Below are 6,828 nucleotides of genomic sequence, written 5' to 3' on the forward strand. Positions count from 1 at the left end.
CACTCGACTATGCCGTTCACCCCAGATGACCCTCATTTAATCTTTCTAGGCTTGGAGGACAGAATCACCTGCCTCACTCATCAGTCTCTTTCCAATGTTTAGGGCATAAACTCTATATTCTACTTTCCTCTGCTCTCCTTTGCTTCTTAAGGGTTTAGTTTGAAAGTTAAAAAAAGATAAACTTTCTTTCTCTTTGAACATCAGGGGTTTAACAACCCTAATTTCCATCAGGCAGATGCAGACTTTGATCCTCTTCTCTTAAAATTCTGTTTACTGTCTGTCATCATCACCCACTCCCACACCCCTCTCCCCACACACAAAAAAAACCTCCAGGAAAATGGGGACCATGTCTGTCTTCTTGTTCACCATGGTACCCCACCTCCTAGGACAGTGGCTCGCACTCTACAAGCAAATGATACATTGTGAACTGAATTATCTTATTTTATTTTTTTAAAGATTTTATTGGGGAATTAGGGGAGGGAACAGTGTTGGGGAATCGGGGAAGGAGAACAGACAAGTTGATGTCCTTTTGTTCTTCAGTCTAGTTGTGGAGGATGTCGCTTCACCGGCCCATGTTGGTATTATCATTGCGCTCTTCCTGGGTGAGGCAGATCGGTCACCAGCCTCTGGACGGCCGCTCACGGCGGCTCTTGGCGGCTCACGCCAGCTGCCTGCCACTCATGCTGGCTGCCGGCCACACACGGTAGCTTTATGGCAGCCCACTGCAGCAGGGGCTGCAGCCTATGCCATCACCGGCAGCTCATGGCAGACCAGCTCCAGATCGAGCTGTTGTTCACCATCTTAGCTGTAGAGGGCAGTGTCACTGGCCCTCATGTGGGATCCAAACCAGGGCCCTGCTGCTCAGAACTGGTGTCCCAAGACAGCTCTTAACCAAAGCACCACTCGGCCAGCCCAAAACTATTTTCATAATAAAAAAAAAGATGCCATTTGATTTTTTTCTCTTGTATCCTTTTTTTGAGTGTATGGTGGCGTTTTCAAGAGGCTATATAAATGCCTGATATCACAACAGATCGAAGCAGATATGAGAAGGCAGCTCTTAAGCCAGACATTATTAGATTTGTAAAAACGAAAAACAATGCCACTCCTTTTTTTTTTTTTGCTTTGGAAACTTCATAAGTTAAAATGTTACTTATATGTGATGTGTTTTTTACTGCAATTTGGGGCAGATTTTTAAATGGAGATAAATTCACATAACATAAAACTTACCATTTTTAAGTGTACACTTCAATGTTTTTTAGTATATTCATTATGTTGTGCAACTATCACCACTGTCCAATTACGAAACATTTCCATTACATGGAGCCTTTCCGTTGTGATCACAAAATATGGTGAATTCTGCTGCCAAGTGCCATCCAACAGAAAGGCAGGGATCTTCAATACAGGAAGCGGTGCGTCGAACCTTAGTAACAGTGTGTGACAAGTTTCAACTTGTTCAGTGCAGTCAGTCAGGTGTGAGCTATGGTTGAGAGAAGGTGTGTTTTAAAGTGTGCCATTAATCATCTCCATCATGACAATGCTCCGTGCCACACATCGCTTCTGGTATACGGCAATTTCTGTCAAATAATAACATTACGGTGTGTCCTCATGCACCTTATTCACTGGATCTGGCACCATGCGACTTTGGGCTCTTCCCCAAAGTCTAAACCATTCAGGACATCCAGGCTGCCATAACAGTGCAGCTAGACACAATCACTAAAGAGGACTTCCAGAACGGCTTCAGAAAGTGGCAAAAATGATGGGATAAGTGTGTTCGAAGCGAGGAGGAGTATTTTGAGAAGGACTAAGGGCAATGTGTCCTTTACTATAATGAACTTTTCTTAATTTAAACATTCACCGTATATTTTTATCTCACCGTATATTGTGATCACACCTCTTACTAACAGCTGGTTAAACCTATAAGGCTTGGGACCTTGGGTGAAGCTATCTAAGTAACAGACCAAATGTGCCTTTACCGCTCACTCCCGACATGTTGAATGCCAAATTACAAAGTACTGAACATCCGAGCTGGTCTCCTTGGCACAGATATGCGACACATAAGGGGGCACATACGTACCTGGCTTCTGCATCTCACTTAGTGGCTTTGGGCTCAGCAAGAGGTTAGTACAACATGACTGTTCATGAGGCAGCAGGACTTACCAGACGCTAATGCACAAGTGACTGGCACTGAAGTCTAGTCCCTCAACCCATCCACATAACAACCACGCTCCACTGGCACACAAAACAACGTCTGAGGCAAGAAACTGTAGAAAGTAAAGATCATCAATGGAATTGTAATAGATGTATACAATGTCAGAGGGACAACAGATTAGGGGAGGGAGGTTATCACTTTGTGAGGGGTGAAATGTCTAATTACATTGTTTTGTACACCTGAAACTAATTTTTAAAAAAGAAAGTAAAAATGGCCACCAGACGTTTCCATGCAACATCTTATAATTACCTTTTCTGCCACGAAAATAGCGAAAACTATGCAGTTCACGGAAATTTTTGGATAAATCGATTAAATGCCTTCGATCACTCTCTGCTTGAATCGGACAAAACTTCGTAGTTATTGGAAAGGAAAAAACGAGACGAAAATTCTGCACTTAAGGCAAATCTACGCCTCGCAACTGGGCGGCGCTCAGCAGCTCCACCAACTACCACTGTCGCCGGCGCCTGGGGCTCCTGAGTTTGCGCCAGAGCGCCGGCCCTGACGTCAGGACTGGGTGGCCAACGTGAGCGCATGCGTCCTCCGCCGGGGAACCCTTTTTTCTCGCAGCGCTTTGAGGCAAGCCCTAGAGGGCGGATAGGTGCACGCCCAGAGGGGACTTCCGGCGGCGCGTGGCTGTGATTGGTGGAGCTGGAAGAGTGGGCGGGGCACCGGGAAATTCGAATGGGAAAGGCGGGTCAAAGGAGGGAGTGGAATGGACGCTGGGGGCCTGGCGCAACTGAGGCGACGCGAGATGGCGGCGGTTGCCTCAGGTGAGCGATCTCGGCTCGGGCGGGGTGCTGAGGTCTGGAGTCTCATCGGGTGATGCGTGGGAGTCTAGTCTAGGCCCCACCGGTTGTCCCGGCCAGGCCGGAGGGCCGTGGGGCCGCGGAGCCGCGGGAAGATGGGAGTGTAGGGGTCGCAAGCTGGTCGGCCCGCCTCGCTCTGTCCCTGCTTCTTGCTCTCGGCGCGGATCAGTACCTCGGGCTGAGACCCTGTTCCGGTCATAGAGCTGCGTGTGAGCCCAGCGCCCGTTTCCTCCGTGGGCTTCAGTTTCTTTGTCTGTGAAGTGGGTCGGTGACTGCTTCTCAGGAGATCACGTGAGTAGGCGAGCGAAAAGGGGTGAACGCTCTAAACGTAAGGACAGAAAGAAGGGAGCTGGATGCGCGTTTGGGGGAGTCCAGTGTATGACGTGTTGTTGGGGTGCGGGGGGTATCTCTGAGAGATGGAGGACAGGCCGAGGTCCAGACGGAGTGCCGCTGAGTGTGAGGTGACAGCAGAAGAGGTGCTGCGACCACAGAAAGGGGAAGTGAGGGGAAGCATCCTTTCATTCTAGCCCTGGGGGTCAATGCTATTTTAGGGGTGGAAAGGCAGTTAGGACGTGCAGTTTTGTCTGTGGGCATTTGTTTACATTTGTCTCCGCCCTCTTCCTAGAGACTGGCTTGTGAGCAGTGGTTATGGGGGGCACCGCAGTAATTTATTTGGGTCCCTTCCAATTTGTCAGGCTCTATGGAGAAACAGCTGTATAGTAGAATGTCAAATACATGTTGAGCCCCTGGCAGGGCACCGTTGTAAGCACTTTATGGTGATGAGTCATTTCATCTCCACATCATCCAATGAGGTGGTTTACTACTATTGTCCTTGTTTTACAGATCAGGAAACTGAGGCATGGATGGGTTAAATATTGAGGTCTGAATTCACATTCAGGCAGCCTGACTCTAGAGCCTCTGTTCTTAACCATTATGTCCAAGCACATGATATTACTGCTGTCTGAGCACAACCAGCTCTTACCCTTGGCAAGACCCACTGTGTCTGGTATGTAGTAGGTATGGTAAAAACGCTTGAATGAATGTGGTCCCTTCCCTAGAGTTGCTTATAGTCAGTTTCAGTAGATAGTCATAGAAACATACAAGGTCGGACAATTAAGTTCGCAAACCCATCCTATTAAAAGTGCTACATACCTCATTGCTGAATATCACTACAGTCACCTTTGAAGCCCTCCCCTTGGGAAGCTATGCACCAATGCCAGTGCCTAGTCCACCCTTCAAAGCAATTATTTATTTATTTATTTATTTATTTATTTATTTATTTATTTTTAAGCTGAGCCATCCTGCCACCTGTTGGCAGCTCAGCTGCTGCTCAGCTTGGGCCTTGCATCGAACCGCTGTTGTTCAGAGCTCAAACTCTTGAGCGAGCTCTTAACCAACTGAGCCACTCGGCCAGCCCTCAAAGCAATTTTGGAACTCTTTTTCTGGAATGGCCATCAGAGTTGTCGTTGTATTACCCTTGATGTCCTGAAGGTCATCAAAATGTTTCCCTTTCAATATTTCCTTTTCGGGTAAAGAAAGAAGTCATTGAGGGGCCAGATCAGATGAGTAGGGAGGGTGTTCCAATACCGTTATTTGTCTACTGGCTAAAAACTCCCTCACAGACAATGCCGTTTGAGCTGGTGCATTGTCATGACGCAAGAGCTATGAATTGTTGGCGAAAAGTTCAGGTTGTTTTTGTCTACCTCTTTCACGCAGCCTTTTCAGCACTTCCAAATAGTAGACTTGGTTGACTGTTTGTCCAGTTGGTACAAATTCATAATGAATGATCCCTCTTATATCAAAAAAGGTTAGCAACATCGTCCCAACAAGTTTGTGAACTTAATTGTCCAACCTTCATATAATATGAAAAGCAACGAGAGATATGTATAAACTGCTATAGAGAGTACAGCATCTGAAGTAAACCATTGTGTATTCTGGGAACACTTTATTATGGAAGTGATATTTGAGGTGCGTTTCACAGGTTGGATAGGAGTTTGTCAGACCTTGGCAGGGCAAAAAGACTACCAGTTGATTTTTTTATTTATGATGTAAAACGAGGCCAAAGATGTTCTCTTTGGCTCAATTTCCTCATCATATCAGAGAGAAGAATTAAGTTGAATGAAACATGGGAATTGTGGGAGAGGGGAAAATTAGAAGAAATAAGTACTCGTCTCGCTCAACCTCAAAGTTGCTTTTATGATGAAAGGGAGAGAGACTCATGTCCTGTAAGCAGTTGTTTACATGCCTCTCCTTCCCTCCTCTCCTGGAATGTGAGCTCTGGGGCAAGAATGGCAGTGAGCCACTTTTAAGATGAAAACAAGAAACAAACAAGTAAATGTTTTATGTTACTTTGCTCACCAAATCTTAATTTGTTCAGCAAATACTTATAGGGAGCCGACTCTGTCAGGCATTGGGGATATAAAGGTGAGCAGAGTAAGATTTGGTTTCACTGAGCTCACAGTTAGATGGAAAAGATAGACAAATATGCAGTTAATAGTGCAGTGTGATTGGTTCTTGGATGGAGGAGCTACAGAGAGCGATGTGTGCCCCTAACAGCCTTCGTGGGGACAGTAAGGTGTGTTTACCTCAGTCACTTGGGGGGTGGGTGGGGTAAAGAAGGTATTCTGGAGAAAGAGATTAGCATGTGCAAAGACCCTTGGTGTGAGAGAACTTTGTGTGTTGTAGGAACTGAAGGAGCTTATGGTGTAAGGAAGGAAGTGGAGAGAGAATGATTGGAAGGGAGTGAGACTGGAGTCAGGGAGACCAGGTGGGAGACTGTTGAGATGATGATTATGACCTTGACAAAGATTGTGCAGTGGGGATAGAGAAGTGGACTCATTTAAAAAGGTAGAATTGACAGAGTTAATGAATAACTAATGTGGGAGGTGAGAGAGAAGGTAGAGTTAAAGATTCCCATCTTCAGGGTTGGTTCCCTTCATTTATGTTAGGAGAATGAGGTTTCAGAGAGATGGGGAAGGTGTCAGTTTAGGATGGGTAGAATTTGAAGTACCTGCCAACCGTGTAAGAGAAGGTGTCAGGGCAGCAGCTGGGAATGTCCGTCCAAAGGAGAGAGAGCTCTGGTGTGGAGGTGTCAATTAGGAGTCATCTGCTTTTAGGGGGTAATTAAAGCCAAGAGAGCACGGTGACCATGCCCATGAAATGAATCTGAGTAGTGGTTCTCAGCTCAGGGCAGTTTTGTTCCCCAGGGAGACAGTTGTCTGGAGACATTTTTGGTTGTGACAATTAGAGGAGAGGTGGTACGGGATGCTACTGGCATATATGTTTAGCACATGCTAACGATCCTACAGTGCACCGGTCCGCCCCACAAGGATCTTCTGGCCCAAAGGTCAATAGTACCCAAACTGAGCAACCCTGGTCTAAAGAGAGGATAGAAAGAGCCTAGGAAGAACATTTAAGAATGGCTGAAACTGAGGAGGGGTGAACAGAGAGCTAGTGGGTGGCATGGAAACTAAGGGAAAAGTATATTTCCCAAAGGAATGTAGACCAAGGGTGTTGAATACTGCTGGAAAGTCAAATAGGGTGGGGACTGAGCATGTCTACTGGATTTAGCATTAAGGAGGTCCTTGGTGACCCTGCTGAACGGTAAGGGCAGAAGTTAGGTGCTGCCGTGAGGCGTGAGCATCAAGAAAAGAGTGTAATAATAAAATAGCTACCATTTACCGAGTACTTGCTGCCAGCACTGTGCTAAACATTGGAGGACGTACGTTGTTTCTTTGACTCCTTACAATCTTATGCGGGTACTGTAGTTATTTTTACATATATGTTGAGATACTGTTATTTTTATAAAGAGAA

The 6,828-nt window shown here is 46.1% G+C and overlaps 1 long non-coding RNA gene across 1 annotated transcript; it reads right to left on the reverse strand.

Moving 5' to 3' along the window:
* Nucleotides 1-1,453: 1,453 nt before the first annotated feature.
* On the reverse strand, nt 1,454-2,663 carry LOC109374178 (uncharacterized). The gene is made up of 3 exons (XR_002122354.1): nt 2,459-2,663; nt 2,158-2,261; nt 1,454-1,477 (listed from the first exon to the last, which is right to left on the reverse strand). It is a non-coding gene; the product is annotated as an uncharacterized LOC109374178 (long non-coding RNA).
* Between the last annotated feature and the right edge of the window lie 4,165 nt (nt 2,664-6,828).

Source organism: Hipposideros armiger, unplaced genomic scaffold (genome assembly GCF_001890085.2).
Source record: "Hipposideros armiger isolate ML-2016 unplaced genomic scaffold, ASM189008v1 scaffold_799, whole genome shotgun sequence".
NCBI classification, from domain to species: Eukaryota; Metazoa; Chordata; class Mammalia; order Chiroptera; family Hipposideridae; genus Hipposideros; species Hipposideros armiger.